We start from the raw sequence: 17,715 nt of genomic DNA, 5'->3' as shown, positions 1-17,715 counted from the left end.
CTCTGAGCACCAGCCTCTGTGGCTACCAGTGGGCTCAACATTCTGGTGAAACGCACTTGATCACACGTAAACTTAAGATAACCGCAGAACGGAAGAAAACGCTTCCAAATTATACATCTGATAAGGGTCTAGTCTCCAGAAAATATAAAGAGCCCTTACGACTCAACAGTTCAAAGACTCTTAACTCAATTTAAAAACAGGCACAAACAACTTGAACAGACAGTTCTCCAAAAAATATGTACGAATGGCCAATAAGCACATGAAATGATGTTCGACATCATCTGCCATCAGGGAAATGCACATCAAAACCCCTTCACATCCACAAGCATGGCTCCAGTGAAAGAGACAGATAATAATGACTGTTGGCAGGGTTGTAAGAAACCGGAACCCTCCTATGTGACTGATGGCAACGTAAATGGAGCGGTCACTCTGGAAGGCAGTTTGACAGTTGCCCAAAATGTTAAACACAGTTACCATATGACCCAGCAGTTTCTTGCCTGGGTATATACCCAAGAGAGGTCAAAACATAAGTCTGAATGGAAAACTACACGTGAATGTTCAGAGCTGCGTTATTCACGAAGCCAGAGAGTAAAACAACCCAAATGTCTTCTGACTGATGAATGAATGTATGGAATCTGGTATATCCCTACCATGGAATATTATCGGGCTATTAAAAGGAACGAAGTTCTCATGCATGTTATAATGCGGATGAACGGTGAAAACATCACGCTAAGCGAAAGAAGCCAGACACAAAAGGCCACAGATTATATGATTCCATTAATAGGAGATGTCCAGAATAGTTAAATCTAGAGAGACAGAAAGTCGATGAGTGGTTGCCAGGAGCCCAGGATGAAAGGTGATTACTAAGGGGATTTCTTTGGGGGATGATTCTGGAATGAGATCATGGTGAAGGTTGCATAGCCTTGTGAATACACTAAAACCCACAGGATTCTACATGTTAAAAGGGTGAATTTTATGGTATGTAAATTATAATCTCAATCAAATGCCGTACATTTAAGGGTGTGAATAAAGGCAGTGAGGTTCAGCAAATCCCTCAAAGCCACGTGGCCCCCAGGGGAACTTTAGCGTGAAAATATGCACAATAGCTTAAGCTCCCCTGTCAAACGGAGTGAAAGCCAGAGAAATATCAGAATATCAGCTACCTGTTGGTGGAGTCACAGAGGGTGGCTCCCTGGCTGTATTTCCCAAGACATCTTTGTCATCAGATTACTAAAGGCAGAATCAGCGTCCCACATACCATAAAATTCAGCATCGCCCAAGACACTGCACCACACGGTCAGCAGCCCTAACCCCCGAAAGCAGGAGTACCAGCCATGAGATCCAGGAAAGAAACGAAGGTGGGCAAGATTTAAATTTGTTCCGGAAGGAGAAACGGTGGGAAGCTGTGGTACATGGGAAATCCACGAGAGACAAGGTAAGGGCTGGGAACTTCCGTGGGCTCAGAAGAACCGGACCAGATGACGAAGCTCACGGCCAAACGCTAGGGGAACACGCACCTGCGCGCATCCGGTCAGCTAACGCACGAGGTTCCCCTGCCGCGGTTCATCTGCCCTGTCCTGCACCCAATGCCACAGTCAGGGATCAGAGAGCCTGCTCGGTCAAAGCTCAGGACCAAGAGCCAGTGCCAGGGCCGGACTCTCCCTGGAACACATCTGACTCTGTTCTGCCACCTGGGCCAGGCTCCCCCCCTCCGCTCCTTAGGCTGCTGTTTCCCCAGCCTCCCATCGTCCCCGCCCCTACACACACACCCTAGATTCTGGCCACAGAAGTGGCCCCATGTTACCTGAGCACACAGGCCCTGCACCTGTAGGCAGGGCGTGCCAGCTGCCACCTCTGTGCCTGCTACAATTTCCCATTCTCCTAAAAGCCCTCCAGTCAGAGTGGATTTTCCCTGCTCTCCACTCCTACGACATGGCGTCTCTCTCTCTCTCTCTCTCTCTCTCTGGTACAGACTCCAGTGGCTGTGACGTCTACAATGGCAGCAAGCATCTCTGATGGGGCCTCGCAGCCACCAGGCACTGCTGTGACTCGCTTAACTTCTCATCAAGTTGGTCTCTCATTCCTCATACCACCCTCGGAGGTATGGGCACCACCAGTGGAGGTGGGCACCACTCTTACCCCTGCCTACTGGGGAGGAGAGCAGCACAAGGTCCCACAGGCAGGAAATGGCAGAACTGAGCACGAACCTGGGCCTCCTCGTATCCGCATCCTCCCCCACGGCCCCGTCCTCCTCCGGAGTTTATCTGTGTATCAGAGTCACCCGTGTACAGAAGCACCTGTCCCCCCCCGCCCCGACCCCTGCCCAGCCTTTTATTGATAGTTTTCACACCCCTTTCTCTGGCACTAACCGTCCACACCCAGACACGAATGGCCAGAGGGTAAGCAGTCGAGGAATGTGTCATAGACCCGCATAAAGATGTTCAGAATGTCATGTGGGGAGCTGACGCCAGGGGTGAAGGGAGGGAGTCACCCCCACAAAGGATGATGGAAGCAGGAGGCCAAAAAAGGCTTTTCTACAGTATTGATTCCTTTATAGATGATGGGTTCCTAAGTTATCACAGGAAAAGAGGATGCGGGGCCTCCTGGGTCTCTGAAACCCGGGAGATCTTCGAAGGCATTGGTCGGGATACAGAACCCCCAGGAGTCTGACTCTGACCTTCAACCTTACAGACATGCCCGGGCTAAGTGCATTTCCGCCGCTAGGCCTCTCCTACTCTGTGGCATCCTCCTGTTCTTGGAAAACCCAGCCCCAGGGTCTGTGAGCACAGGACACCAGGGTGGCCCACATGGGACAGACCTGCCACAATTCCCCACACTGTCTGGAAAGCTTTTCAATCTTGGGGACAAACTCCCTGTCTCATCAGCAACTACCCAAAAGTACAAGGATGCACGTTCCCTACACAGCCTGGTCTGCCCTTCTGGTGAGCCCTCCCTTGGGAGAACGCGGAGGTTTGCACGGGGAAATCTGCACACTCGTAACCTGTGACTCCAGCTGTCCCCACCCCCGTAAGGCCACGCGTGACAGCACTTGCAGAAACAGGGTTTGCGGCTCACATCACACACTGGGCCTCGTCTCTAAACTAAGCTCGTGCTCTCAAAACCCTGCATGCTAACAACACCTCTTGGGAACAGGACACAGGGTCACGTTTGGGTCCACGGTAGACAGCTGGTGAGGACCGGCACAGGCAGGAGCAGAGCAAGCTTCCCAGAGGACGGCACAGAAACCACGGACAGGCCTGGCCTCACACCCACCTGCTGGCTCAAGCTGGTATCAGGGCGTGGAGAGCCGAGCATGGAACGTAGGAGAACTCTCTCTCCTCGGAGTAGATCTGTCATCCGTATTCTGCCGCTGCTCCCATGGCCCGACTGGAACATCTAGCAGGGAGGATAAACCACCCTCACACGGAACTGGAAAGTTCCAAAGGTGCCCGCCCGGGTGCAAACGGGAGCAGCACTCAGGGCCCCGGGTTCCGAAGTCACCTGCCTACCGTGGCCAGCAAGGGGCACACCCAAGGAAAGCAGGTCGGGTGGGACCCAGGCAAACGGAGAAAGGGGCTCTGGTCCCCTGTGCAGCATCTCCATGGTTCAGCCACGATCGCTCCAAGGGAAACCCGAATCCAGAGCTGAACGAACTCACGTTTCTGATCAACACCAAAGCGGGTTAAATGGACCCCAGAATTACTAAAGGCTGGAGGTCTGCTGGCCTCTGGTGCAGAGGATAAGGGACACTTAACGGAGCCCATTTCCTGCCCGTGATAACCAGGCTCCACGTGTCGTTGTCCGAGTGCTTGAGAGGGCCCACAAGGGCTCCCACAAAAACCCCGGGAGCAGAGAAGAAAGGGAAGCGGAGGGCAGATGTCCAGGCAACAGGGCGCCCCCTGAGCGAGAAGCCCTGGCTAAATCTGCCAGTGCCACCCGGACGGAGGGCCCGCGCACCTTTTCAGGAAAGGCCAGGCCCAAGAACTCTCAATGCTTCCCAGAAGGGCTTGTGCCCAAAGTGGATTTCCAGGGTGGAGACAAGATGCTCTTGCCTCGTGAGGCAGCGTGACCACTTGCCACAGGGCACTCGGCCAAGGCCAGGCTCAGCCAGGAGGGGTCCTATCTTTACAGGTGCACCAGCGGGGAGTCCCGGAAGGGGGCAGCATGGTTATTTCAGACCATGCTTCCTGTGCCCTCCTGTGTCACTCTGCCCTCCATGGGACAAGTAGGTCCAAGTAGGAAATGCACAAGACCATAGAGCCAAGGCACACAGTCCCACGGCCACACCCATCCTGTGGTCACCCCATCACTCAGGGCCCAAACTGGAAGCTTGCTTTGTGTCGCTTTAACGTGGTGCCACGCTGGGGATACGAAGAGCACTCCGAGTCCCCGGTCAGTGGTCTTCACCTCACTGCCACTTTCCACTGGCTCCGTGGCCCGTGTCCTCCTTCCGGGGGGGGGGGGGGGGGGGGGGGGGGATCTTGCTAACTCAGGTCATCTGCTCTCTCTCCTCGGCCTTGAAACATTACAACTAAACTGGGAAAATGCGTTCTGGTTGCATTCTTTTTAATACATGACAAAATCAGAGGAGAAACATTTTGAGGAAGAAACAGAATTCTTTCAAGTCCTTAAGTGCAGTGAACACCCAAACCGTACTACGGTTGTGGAATCCATTTTTTTACCCTCGGTTCTCTACCCTACTCATGCCAAAGTAACAAAATATTTTTCCACCAACCGTTATCTTTTTAATGTTTACTTATTTGTTTTGAGACAAGGAGGTGGAGGGGGAGGGAGAGAGGACGAATGCACACAGCAGGGGAGGGGCAGAGAGAGAGGAGAGGGAGAATCCCAAGCAGGCTCCACATTCAATACAGAGCCCGAAGTTTGATCTCATGACCAAGATCATGACCTGAGCCAAAACCAAGAGTCGGATGCTTAACCAACTGAGCCACCCAGGCACCTCCTGTTACATTTAATAATTGTAAAACATCCCATCATTTTCAAATATCATAACTGACTGGACCTACAGGAGGTCTGCTCTGTTCTTGGTATGAATGTTAAGTTCACACCTTTGCTTTTTCATGTCAGGACCATCTGAAATGTCCTCTTGGGGCAAAGGAACTTGGGGTCCCAAACACGTGTGACCCTCCTCTGTGTGCATAAATACAGGCTAATCTCTGTCTTTCCAGCCTTTCTTTTAAAAGGACCTTATAGGATTCCTCTTTCTCTAACACACTTCCCAGGGAAGCTGACCCCTTGAACACCAGTTAGAACCATGTGGGTCCACTTAACGTGCAGATTTTTTTCAACCAATACGGTCTAGTGATGGAAGTGTATTTCCTCGTCCTTATGATCTTAATAACATCTTCTTTTCTCACGCTTACTTGATTATGAGAATACAGTGTATAATGCATGTAACGTACGAAATATGTGTTAATGGACTGTCAATATTATTGGTAAGGCTTCTGACCAACAGTAGGCTATTAAGTTATGGAGGAGTCAAAAATTACAGGGAATCTTCAACTTCATGGGGGGTCGGTGCCCCAACCCCTGAGTTATTCAAGGGTTAACTGTATTTTCTAAGAGACTCTTTCTATGCTTTTAAGGGAAGCCTCCTCACCAGAGGAAGACAACAGAGGGGAAAGTGTAGACTCTGAGATCAGGCCTTACTCTTGCGTCCACGGAGGGCAAATCGTGCCTCAAAGTGTCCATGTCTAAACACATCTTAAGACTCCTCCTTTCCCTCAGACATTGGTGGAGATAAACACGCTTGAGTGAGTCGCCCTGCACCAAGGACTCCCAAGTTCCTCCCATCTGCCATGAATTCCAAAAGGCGTTTCTGTCCGCCGAGGCCTTGAGCATGGCCCACGGTCCTATGGGACCGCCACACCCAGGGGTATCCGGGAATTGCCAGGCAGGGACGTCACCAGGTCCCACTGGTTGCCCTTTGGCAAAACTGCAGCCCGGCTCCCCCCACCGACCGGCTGTGTGGACACCAGACAAGCTACTCAACTCCACAGAGAAGCTGAACTAACGATCTTTAAATCTTCTCAGCCCTCAGATGAGGAGAAACCGCCCTCGCGGACCCAAGGACCCAAGGTGAGCCGGGGCCTTGCTCTTGGAGAGAGAAGTCCGCACTGGATCCGTGATCGTGCACTCAGGCCAGCACTGCTTTATGCTGTTCCTTTGCTACCACCAGGTGAGGCGCATCGGTTCAGAGAACATGTTAGATCACTCTTAACCAAGCCAAGAGGGGAAAGAGTCAGCATCTGAGAAAGCCAGATTCTAGAAGTTACCCTGGATTTTTCCCTTTCTCCCTCTTAAGCCCTTCCCTCCCCCCAACTCATCAGGAACTCCTATCAGCTTCTATCAGTCGCTGCCCCCACTCAGTTGAGGCCTCTATCACCTTCACCCAAACTGTGGCAACAGCCTACTCACCCATTCGCACAGCAGAGAAGCATCAGAGCATCAAATAACTCCTACCTAAAACCCCGAAAATGGCTCCTCTCATGGGGACAGAAACACACCAAAGCCCTCCTGTGACCGGCAGGGCCCTGCAGGACCAGCAAAGCCAACTCTCAGCCCCAGCCCTCCGTCTCCCTCCTGCTCACTCTGCCCCATGGCTTTTATTGTGATTCCTCCTATACAGTCACTATCTTCTGCCTCAGGGCCTTTGCACATGCTTCTCCCTGTGTCTGCAGTGCTCCTTTCCCAGCATGCACTACATCATGTAATTATGGTGTTTGTTTTCTTACTTATGCATGCATGCATGCATGCATTCATTCATTCATTCTTGGCTCTCTTCTCTACTAGAATGTCAACTGCATGAGGCAGGGCCCTGGTCTCTTATCTATCACCAAATTCCCAGGACCCAGCCTGGTGCCAGCCACAAAGAAGATACTTAATACTGCTGAATGAATAAATTAAACCCACAGTTCACAGTGTCCACAGCTCAGAATATAAACTGTCCAAACATAATTCCATTAGGGCCTGAGTTACGCACTTTAATAGGAAATACTAGAGGAAGATTAAAATCTACGAGCGTCTGAGTGGCTCTGTTGGTTGAGCGTCCGACTTCGGCTCAGGTCATGATCTTGCGGCCAGTGAGTTCGAGCCCCACGTCGGGCTCTGTGCTGACAGCTCAGGGCCTGGAGCCTGTTTCAGATTCTTTGTCTCCCTCTCTCTCTGACCCTCCCCCCGTTCATACTCTGTCTCTCTCTCTCTGTCTCAAAAGTAAATAAACGTTAAAAAAAAATCTAGATGTGAGAGTGGGATCTTAGTGCACACTCTAGGAAGTTTTGGGGGAGTGTAATGCTTCTGCTGCACCTGAAGATTGTATGTGTGCGTGTGTGCATGAACATGAGTGTGTATATGCGTGTGTCTGTGAGTGCATGTGCTTGTGTGTGTGTGCCTCTGTGTGCATGTATGCCTGCGTGTGCCTGGGCGTGCATGTGTGTATACACCTGTGTGTGTGTGGGGGGGGGGTGCCTGTGCATGTGTGTACATGTGTGTGCCTGTGCATGCATGCGCGTGTAGGTGTGTGTATGCCTGTGTGCACCTGTGCATGCATGGGTGTGCATGGGTGCATGCGTGTGCATGTGTGTATATGCCTGTGTGTGCATGGTGCAGGTGCATGTATGCCTGTGTGTGCATGGGAGTGTATGCCTGTGTGTGTGCATGTGTGTGCGTGCATGTGCATGTGAGTGTATGCCTGTGTGTGTGTGCATGCACACACAAGTGTGCATGTGTTTGTTCCCCCTCTCCTCCTCAGGACGGCCATCATCAGTTCTGCTTGGCAGGACAGCGTCCTCCACTCCCACATTCCTTCACGAGTAACTCAGGCATTCAGATCTCAAGACAGGTTTCCTCCTGAAATGCACATCTGAGTAAAAGGGGACGATCACCAAATCCTCCAGATCAGAGATCCAAACCCTCCGGGATTCACTGTGTCATATCTCTACTGGCTGCTGGCCAACAGCTAAGCACAGCAACCAGGCTCCAAGAGGAACAGGCAGGACCCGTGACAGATCATCGGCCAAGTGAGGCACAGAAGCTGAAACCACTCGGAACTTGACCTCGCAGCTGCTGGCCACTTTGCTACGCTGGTACTGGGTGGGGGAGGGGCCGGCACAAACCGGGGGAGTCAGCTTGCCCAACACATCTAAAGCATCCTTGATGATACTGTTTCCTCTTGTTGGCCTCATCCTTCTTGCCTCTCAGCCCCGAAATGAGGAGCTGCTGAATCCCTGAGGGGCTCACGCTCTAATGCCAGAGCCCCAGAGGCTGAAGCCAGCTGTACAGTCTTAAGAGGGGCCTTGCACAAGGAATATGGAAATCATAAAAATAAGAGGAAACACTTACACAGGCTTCCTACGTGCCAGTGGCTGTTCCTAAGCCCTTTACACAATATCAACATACATCAACAACCCTAAGAAGGCATTTTACAGATGAGGGAAACTGAGGTACAGTGAGGTTGTGCTAAGTGGTTGTATCAGTCAAGATGTGTGGGTAGCAAATAGTACGCTCAAAAGCTTCCACTCAGGACCACCTAATGAAGAACTATTTACAGATGGAAGGGCAGGGCTGAGGGACCTATCAAAGGACACTAAGGCACCCAAGATGAGTCACAGTGACAGATGATCACCAACCCTTCGGCCTAAAGAGGCAAGAGGAGGGATCGAGGTCACTGGAACCCAGCAAGAACTGGCCTAGGGACAGAATGGCAGCCTACTTCGGATTCTATGTCTCCCTCTCTCTCTCTGCCCCTCACCCGCTTGCTCTGTCTCTCTCTCTCAAGAAATAAACATAAATGAATGAATGAATGAATGAATGAAACAACAGACCCAAAATGGAGGCCCTTGTGCTAAGCCCCACGTCAGCAAGCCAACACTTCTACCCAATCTCATGGTAGTTTCAGCCTCTCCCAGGAATGTAACCTTTAACCAGCCAACCTGAAATTACCTGGTCAGCACTAATGAGGTAACCCGCCAAGACCCATTCTGTCCCCCACAGGTAGATTAACCTAAGTCTGAAACAATCCACTCTTTGCTAATAAACTTCCTTTTTCTGCCGCTCTCTGCCTTTAAAACCTTCCCTTTTCCGAAGCTATTTGGAGCGTACTTCTTTTTGCTAGATGGGACGCTGCGCAATTCAAGAATCAGTGAATAAAACTAATTTGATCTTGAAATTTACTGAGCTGGGCTGAATTTTGCTTGTTAACAATACAAACCGATCAGAGATTAGAAGCTTCATACCTTGCAGGAGGAAGGGAGAGAAAAAAAAAATCCTTTAGAGGGTTAAACACACCTCCAGATTCTCTGATTTCCAATGCCTTCCTTCTATAGAGAAGGAAAGGGAGACTCAGAGAAGCTAAGTAACTTGGCCAAGGTCATCCAGCCTTAACTATCAAAGTTGAGATCTGGCCTTTCCCAAGGCCGGAAGGAAGAGGTCCTGCTCACAGTGTGATTCAGCCACCACCTGATGCGTCCCAGGGACTTTCAGGGCCTTGGGCTCAGTCCTAGCTGGTCACCTATTCACTTATTCAATCACTCACACACTCACACACACACACACACACACACACACACACACCCCAGTAAGCTCTCAGTCCCTTCTCACAACAGCACAATGTTCTCACCTCTCCTCACCAGGCCAAAGCAACCAGCTTGTTCTCTCCCTACCCTGGAGCAGTTTCGCCCACAATCAAGCAGCACCCCCCCACCCCCCCAACTCCCCCCTTCCCCGCAGAATTAATTTCGCATTGTAGCTGCCTAACGACCTCTAATTGCATAGCTGGAGGCTTACACATTAACATGGGCAAAACCAGCCATAAATTTAAAAGGGCGATTTCCTTCCCACTGTCCGCCTCTGCCTCCCTTTCAATAAATCACTCACCTAAAATGGCAGAGTAGCAAAGCCCAGGGCCAGAGGTCAAAGGGGCCCAGCCCTGGCTAGATCCCTTATTAACATTTAATAGCACCTGCCAGGGATGGTCTTTAAGGACTCACAGGAATGCCCTAGGGCTGTCACAAAGTGGCAAAAGCAGGGGGAAAGTGGGGAGGCAGTGGTCAGGATGTAGGTAGCCACACAGATCTCTCCAGAGGAGATGCACTCAGCAGGGAACACCTACTGTCTCAGGTGCACGCGGCTGGAGCTGTGAGCAAAGGAGGCTCTACCGGGTTCCCAAGAAGCCCCTGAGCCGTGATCAATATCCACGGGTGCACGGACACTGATGAACACCAGGGCGTATTCGCAGGAGTGAGTGAGTGAGTGAGTGAGTGAGTGTGTGTGTGTGTGTGTGTCGGGGGTTGTTTTGTGAGTGGACAGAGTCCCAGACTGATGCTCCAAGATCACTCTGCTACAATTCCCCAGACCGCGGAAAGTGCCCTGTTTAAATACCAATCTGAGGGCCGCCTGGGTGGCTCAGTGGGTTAAGCGTCCGACTTCAGCTGAGGTCATGATCTCATGGTTAGAGGGTTCGAGCCCCACACTGGGCTCTGTGCTGACAGCTCAGAGCCCTGAGCCTGCTTTGGATTCTGTGTCTCTCCCCTGTTTGCACATGTGTGTGCTCTCTCTCTCTCTCAAAAATAAACATAAAAATTTTTTTTAAAAATTTGAAATTTACTATTTCAGTGGCTCTATTTCAGTATACACGTGAGGCTACCAGGCCTGGAGCGGATCAGCCCAGGTTCGAGCCTGGCTCCAACCCTACTCAGCCAGCCTCCCCAGGCCTCTTGTGTAAAACCTAGACTTGGGGGAGCCCGACACGATGGCAGCCCACGGGGAGGGCTCAGAAATCACTAACCCCCAGAAGCAGGTGGGTCCCAGGCAACACCCTGTGGGTTGTGGGGGCTGCTGACGGTTTTGTAGCAGGAGGCAGGTTGTAGGCAGAGGTGAGGATGGTGGGGAAGCGGGATGGAGGTAAGGGGGTAATGGAGTACACGCTCTGGGCCAGAAGGCTGAGGAAGGAGCGGTGGCCCGGCCCCCACTCTGGCTACCCCTGCTCACCGGCATGCAGGCCCCACAAAAGGCCGCATCGAGAGCCGCCACAACCGGCCGCTGCCGCCAATGTCTGCCGCCCTTGCTGGCCCGACCAGAGCCTACGAGCGACAGGTGGACGGGAAGGTCTGTCCTTCTGCAGAGCTGCGGGAAAAACTGTCCGGCCCTGCAAAACCGGGCACTACGGGGGTCCCGCTGCACAGCCACACTCTCCCTCCACGGTGCCCGAGGCAGCCTCCAGCAGGAGGGCGGGCTGCAGGCCAAGGTCTAGCCGGAGGGTGGGGAGGGGTGCGCTGGGGGGGCCAAGTTTAGAAAACCTCAGGGCCTGCACTCCCCCACCCAAATTCTCTGGATGAGGCAAAAAACTGACTGGTAACCCGACTGTGCTTTCTTTCTCCACTAACCCTCCTGTCTACACCTCTGTGAGTCTTAATCGTACCACGTCTGTAACATAGAAGTGCTAAATGTATACTGCAGTCCCCTATCAAATCCCGGTCAATCAAGGAGGTGAAGACAGATTGAGGTCCACGGGCCTGGGTTCAAATCCCAACACCACCACACACTAGCTGGGGTGACCGTGAGCAAGTCCCTAATTTTGTGCCTCAACTTCTTTATCTGTAGAATGGGAATCGTAGCCCCACGACCTATGGCTTTCTTGAGGGTTAAATACAGGTAGAACATTTAGAGCAGCCCGGCCCACAGAAAGAGCTACTCTAACCACAAAAGAGGCCGTCTTGTAACTGTAGCACAAACCTCTAGGAACCAGAAAGCATGTGACGTCTCCATTTCAGTGGCACTGCGGCACCTGAGCGTAAGCCGTCCCCGCCCCCCCCCCCCCCACAGCCACTGGACTCCCTTTCCTCAAACTTCATTCCACCCCCTCCCCCTTCCCCCACATGGGTTTCCAAGGGACTACCGGGGAAGCTGTCTGGAGACCAGGAGAAGGAGAAACAATCGACCTTCCCGGCCCCGTTCCAGAACTTACGGACAAAAACCTCACGGTAAGCTGCACGAGGAGCCCTATTAACACGGACGGATGGCATGCTCCCCATTTTAATGACGAACAAACTAAGGCTCGGAGAGCTGAAGGGGCTTGCACAGCGTCAGTGGCAAAGCTGGCATCCGAACTCAATTCCAAACGTTATTTCTCATTTACTAATAATAAAAATACTAGGAGGAAGAAGACCGCAATGATGACAGTGACTGTCCCTTGAGCACTTACTCTGAATGCCCTACGTGTGCCGGCTCATCAGTCCTCAGATCAGCCCTGTGAGGTGGCTACTGGGACCCCTCCCATCTTACAGATGCGAAAGCCGAGCTTAAGCAATCCACCCAAGAATGCAAGGCTCGGAAGTGGTGGTGATCTTCTCACGAGCCGTTCATGGTTTCAAATGAAAACTTCTTTGTAGAATTTGTCTTTCCTGGAACTTCTCCCCTTCTCCCTTAACTTAGCAGGTCCAGTCTTCCCCTCTTTACAAATTTTTTAATTTCGTTTATTTTGAGAGAGACAGAGGCAGCGTATGTAGGGGAGGGGCAGAGAGAGACAGACAGACAGACAGACAATCCCCAGGCAGGCTCTGTCTGCACTGTCAGCTTGGAGCTTGATATGGGGGGCTCGAACTCATGAAACCATAAGATCATGACCTGAGCCGAAACCAAGAGTCGGACGCTTAACTGACTGAGTCACCCTGGCGCCCCCGTTCCCCACCTCTTTGAAACACAGTTCAGAAACCCCTTCCGCCAGGCTGCCTCTCCAGAGACGCTACTCGCTCTATGGGCAGTGAGAATTCATAGCTTTACCTCCTGGACCTTGCTCCCCACAGGGCCTGGCACCCACAAGGTGCCTTCCTCCTGCTCCGTGCTCCACAGGTAGGTGCAAAGATGACAGCTGAGCCCAGGAGTTCTTATTCATGCCATGTCTAATGAGCCCCGAAGAGCTCGAGGCCAAAACACATTTTAATGCAAGTGGCTGCTCTCCTTTCTACGTCGCCCACTGGGGAGACAGTATTTAGCTACAAAATACAGCTCACACTCTTCTCATGAAGCTAAAACCCAAAGGAAAGGGAGGCGCAGGTGCCCTGACTCTCTGGCCCCTGGAGGATGGACTTAACCTTCTTTGCAGATTCTGGGAGCACAGCTAGGACAGTACCCCGACTCAGCAAGTCAACGAAGGGCCTTGGGTGTCCCAGAATCACGGTGACCAGAGTTTAAGGACATAAATTAGGACACATGGTGCCTGTGAGGAAAACAGAAAGGAATATTAGAACTTGAGATTGTCCCCAGGACAGCAGCAAAGGAGGAAGCGTGGCCTTTGTAACCGAGAGGGTGTGCAGGGGGGGCTGGGAGGCTGCAAGGCACTGAGCGGGCCTCAGCCACCTTGCAGGCCGGCCTCAGCTTCGTCTGCAAGGGCTTTGTTACTCCAGCAGTCTCTGGAACACGCACACTGCCGTGTCTGCACTATATACCCTTCTGTATTTGCAGAAAGGAAGCAGAAAGGGGAGGGTACCAGGGAAAAAATGCCAAGGTTAAACACTCCGTCATTATAATGCCCTCGACTCCCTCAGGGGCAAAACTCTCCCGAACAGAACTGTCCAAAAGAACTTTCTGCATGACAGCAATGTTCTGTAACCCACACGCTCCAAAACGGTAGCCAAGAGCCGCACGTGGCTCTTGAGTCTTGAAATCTGGCCAGTGCAATGGAGCAACGATGTTCTCGATTCTGTTTGGCTTGAAGTCACTTAAACAGCACGTGTGGCTAGCAAGGTGCCCTACTGGACAGCGCGGCTCCAGGCCACGTTTAGACAAACTTACACCCAGAAACCACATCGGTTAGTAGACCCAGCCTGTGCCGACACGCCGTCCTCTACTTAGTAACACGCTGAGCGCTCGCTGCGTGCTAGCAATGGCCCTTTTCGTGTCACCTCCCATAATCATCACATCATCTCTGATAAGAGAAATGCTATCATTATTGCCACTGTACCTAGGGGGACACGGAGTCACAGAGCTCAGTAAGCAGTGGGGGCTGGTCCAAGAGCTGGGGGTACTCTCACTCCCGCACTTGGGATCCCTTGCTCAGCGGTCGGTGTAACATGGGTTTATTCTCTCCATTTGGACCTGTGATCACTTTAATAATGAGGGCTATGCTCCCTCTTGTGCTCCTGGCTAACTGCTGTGGGACCATCCCTGAAAGGTTTTCAAGGTCCTGAAAAGATCCCAGGGAGCTGATTTTAAACATAAAGTCCTTCCAATAGGAGGTCCAACGAGAAGTGTCAGAGGGACTACGAGGGTGTGCTACGAGGGACTACGGGTATACTGCTCAGTGCACGCTCATGTGGAGCCTTCCCTCCGAATTCGTCAGGAAGGAAGTGCCAAGCCGTCTCATTCTTCCATACACAGGCAACACCTGAAAGATGCCCTCCAGGAGGGGCGCCTAGGTGGCCCTGCAGGTTAAGTGTCTGACTCTTGGTCTTGGCTCAGGTCAGGATTTCACGGTTCGTGAGTTCGAGCCCCGCATCGGGCTCTGTGCTAACAGTGCACAGCCTGCTTGGGTCTCGCTCTTCTCTCTCTGCCCCTTCCCTGCGCACTCTTTCTGTCTCTTTCTCAAAATACATAAATAAACTGTCAAAAAAAGAAAGATGCCCTTCTGGGGGCTCCAAGCTGCCAGAGCCTTCTGTTAAAATTCACGAGAGAAAAGGCCGAGGCTTACCCGCATCTAGCAGACACATTAGACTTTTAATATCAGGCTAATGGAAGTAAACAGTGCCCATCCTGTAGCCAACAGGGATGGGCTAGACTTTAAGGTGCAGGGACCTGGGGGGCAAGGATGACCTTTGCCCTCATTAGCCTGACTTTCCTCTAACCTAGGACCCGTTTCTGTTCCCCTTCCATCCCTCTGACCCCAGCTCCCAGTTTTCCTCGATGGATCACCTGGACCACGTTTACAGAAGCTTATTATGTTGCCCTTTCCTCTCATAACTTAAAGGAGCATTTCTTGCCTCAAACAGACCTGGCCGGGACCTTTAACAGTTCTTATTTAACACAGGAAACCCGATCAAGAAAGTCACTGAGGATGCCAAACTGCTAGGGAGGGCTGTCTTCCAAGAAAGTGTTCCCATTCAAAGCCTCATGTGTTGCTATGAAAAGGTAAAGTTATAATCGGCGTCTTAGGAAGGGCAGTAATTTACAGTATTATAAAAAAAAAAAAAAATCACTGGCAAGAAAAACTGGACTCAACATTGAAAGGAGTTCAGCCAGGAAAAAGAAAATAAAAGGAAATCAAAATGAAACCTGCCATTATGTAGTCAAGAGACTAATCGATGCTTGTCAACCTCATCCCTCCAGCTGGTTTCAAAATGTTACCCATCATAAAGAAAATCCAGAAGTTTGCAACATGATGAGTGCTTAAGATGTGTCAAGGGTGGCCTTCAAAAGACATCTCACTTGGATTTTGGTTTTGCTACAGTTAAAGTCTGAGAGATACAGGGGCGCCTGGGTGGCTCAGTCGGTTGAGCGTCCGACTTTGGCTCAGGTCATGATCTCACGGTCTGTGAGTTCGAGCCCCGCGTCAAGCTCTGTGCTGACAACTCAGAGCATGGAGCCTGCTTCAGATTCTGTGTCTCCCTCTCTCTCTGCCCCTCCCCTGCTCACGCTCTGTCAAAAATAAACATTAAAAAAATTTTTTAAAAAAAGTCTGAGAGATACAAAACTTACCATAAACATGTCAGGGAACATTGGCAAATATTTTCAAACACTTGTAATCTGTCAAAGAAGTGCTATGGGGACCCACCTGACTCTTTATTCTCAAACAAGAAAGGTGCAAAGAAATGTCAGGAGAAGAAGTTCTCTGAGAGTGTCCATGTTCCCATTCATCCAGCTACATTTGCCAAGACACAAGGTAAGAGAAAAGGCTGAGGGCTTACCCCCCCATCTAGCAGACTTATTGGGCTTCTAACATCAGGCTAGTGGAAGTAAACAGTGCCCATTCGGTAGCTAACAGAGGTGGGCTAGATTCAGAACCCAACCATTTCTCAATGAGCAAGTGTAAGGAGTGAGAGAACTCTTCCCTCTGGGACAAAGGATAGGGTTGCTTACTGCTTGCTATAAAAGCAGTGGATACTCCAAGTTCGGTATCCTTCTCCTATAACAGGACTTCCTGCACAGCAGACATCCACCTGCATCTTCAGCATCACCTCTGTGGTACTTCAAGGTAAAAGGAATAGTGACAACCTACTCTTAAGGTGTCAAGAGTCATTAAGTCCTTAAACTGACCCATGAGTCTCACTGTCTGAGCATCCAGGAAATAACAAACAGGCTAAGTGGTTAACTTTACGGTAAGTTAAGATCAAATTCTAGACCCAACAAGAAGCTGCACGGCAAGCTGGGGATCACCTGAAAAAGTAATAAAGCTTGGGACAGGGCACACGGTAGTGACGTATTTAATGTTAACTGCCCAGGGGCCAGAACTCCCTTAACTCATAAAAACCAGGAAATCAAACTCCAGAAATTCTAAAGCAATATAATGTGGTATATGAGAGCATACACCTGAATCCAAATCCCAGATCAGCCACTCACTGGATCTGAGACTCTGGGCAAGTCACCTAACCAACCACCTCGTGCCTTGGTTTCCTCATCTATAGAATGGTGGCAATAATAATACATACCCCAAAGCATTACTGTTAATGAGAATTACTGAATGAATTTATGCACAGTGCACAGAACACAGTAAATGCCACATGAATATTTGCTACATTACCACCAACTCTAAAAATTCAATGATTCCATACATCTTTATACAATGCCCATTATCCTAACTCTTTATAATGCAATCTTCCTGTATAGGATATACTGTTCAGTGAAAAAGTCAGATGGGAAAAAAAAATGCATATAATTAGTTACATTTTATAAAGAAAAAGAAGTTGGTATATAAATATATTTGGTTACATTCTTCAAACAAAGAAAAACCAAAAACTGAAAGAAAAATGGCTATGTCTGAGGTGTGGGAGGGAAAAACAATGATAGGTTTGGAAGCCAGAATTCTCAGAACATTCTTGTTCTGTAGATGTGACTTTGACACCATGTAAATAGTTTATGTAATTATCAAACAAAATTATCTCTTAAGAAGTAATCTATAAAATCAAAAACAAAATGGAACATGTTTAATTGTTCACTGAATTCGAGTCCAAACCACACAGAGGAAAGCCATTTTTTCAATGATATTTAAAGATAGTAATTCATATGTCCCTAGAAGGATATACCTTAAGGACAAAACAAACTGCAAATACATACATACATACATACATACATACATACATACATAAATAACATTGTTTTTGGTAATCACATAGCCACTTTTCCTGCTTTTCTTAATCAAATGCTACCCCAATATAATAAAAGGGTTAAAATAAGGAACTTTCTCTTAATAGAATTTTTTGAAAAAGGAATGAGAGAATTTGAACATCCTCACTATGTAGAGACCTGACCATCGATGGCTGTCAATGACACAGAAAGAGAAAGCAGACCTTATGTGTGTCATTAATAGAAATACACATCATCACCTATGAAGTATTTCTTGCAACAAAAAAAAGAAAAAGAAAAAAAAAAATCAAACATGAATCAGATCAGTCCTTTAGAGCTAACAACCAATTTACAAAAAATACAAGTGGGGGACAGAAGAACATGCTAAAAAAGCACCATCCAGCCTGTACAAAACTACAGGGC

The 17,715-nt window shown here is 49.9% G+C and overlaps 1 protein-coding gene across 4 annotated transcripts in view; it reads right to left on the bottom strand.

Moving 5' to 3' along the window:
* SLCO3A1 (solute carrier organic anion transporter family member 3A1) overlaps positions 1-17,715 on the bottom strand; it is a 313,852-nt gene that overhangs the window by 213,587 nt on the left and 82,550 nt on the right. The gene's annotated exons all lie outside the window — the stretch shown is intronic.

The sequence above is a fragment of the Neofelis nebulosa genome, chromosome 7 (assembly GCF_028018385.1).
Source record: "Neofelis nebulosa isolate mNeoNeb1 chromosome 7, mNeoNeb1.pri, whole genome shotgun sequence".
NCBI lineage: Eukaryota > Metazoa > Chordata > Mammalia > Carnivora > Felidae > Neofelis > Neofelis nebulosa.
This window is presented reverse-complemented; position numbering and strand designations above follow the sequence as displayed.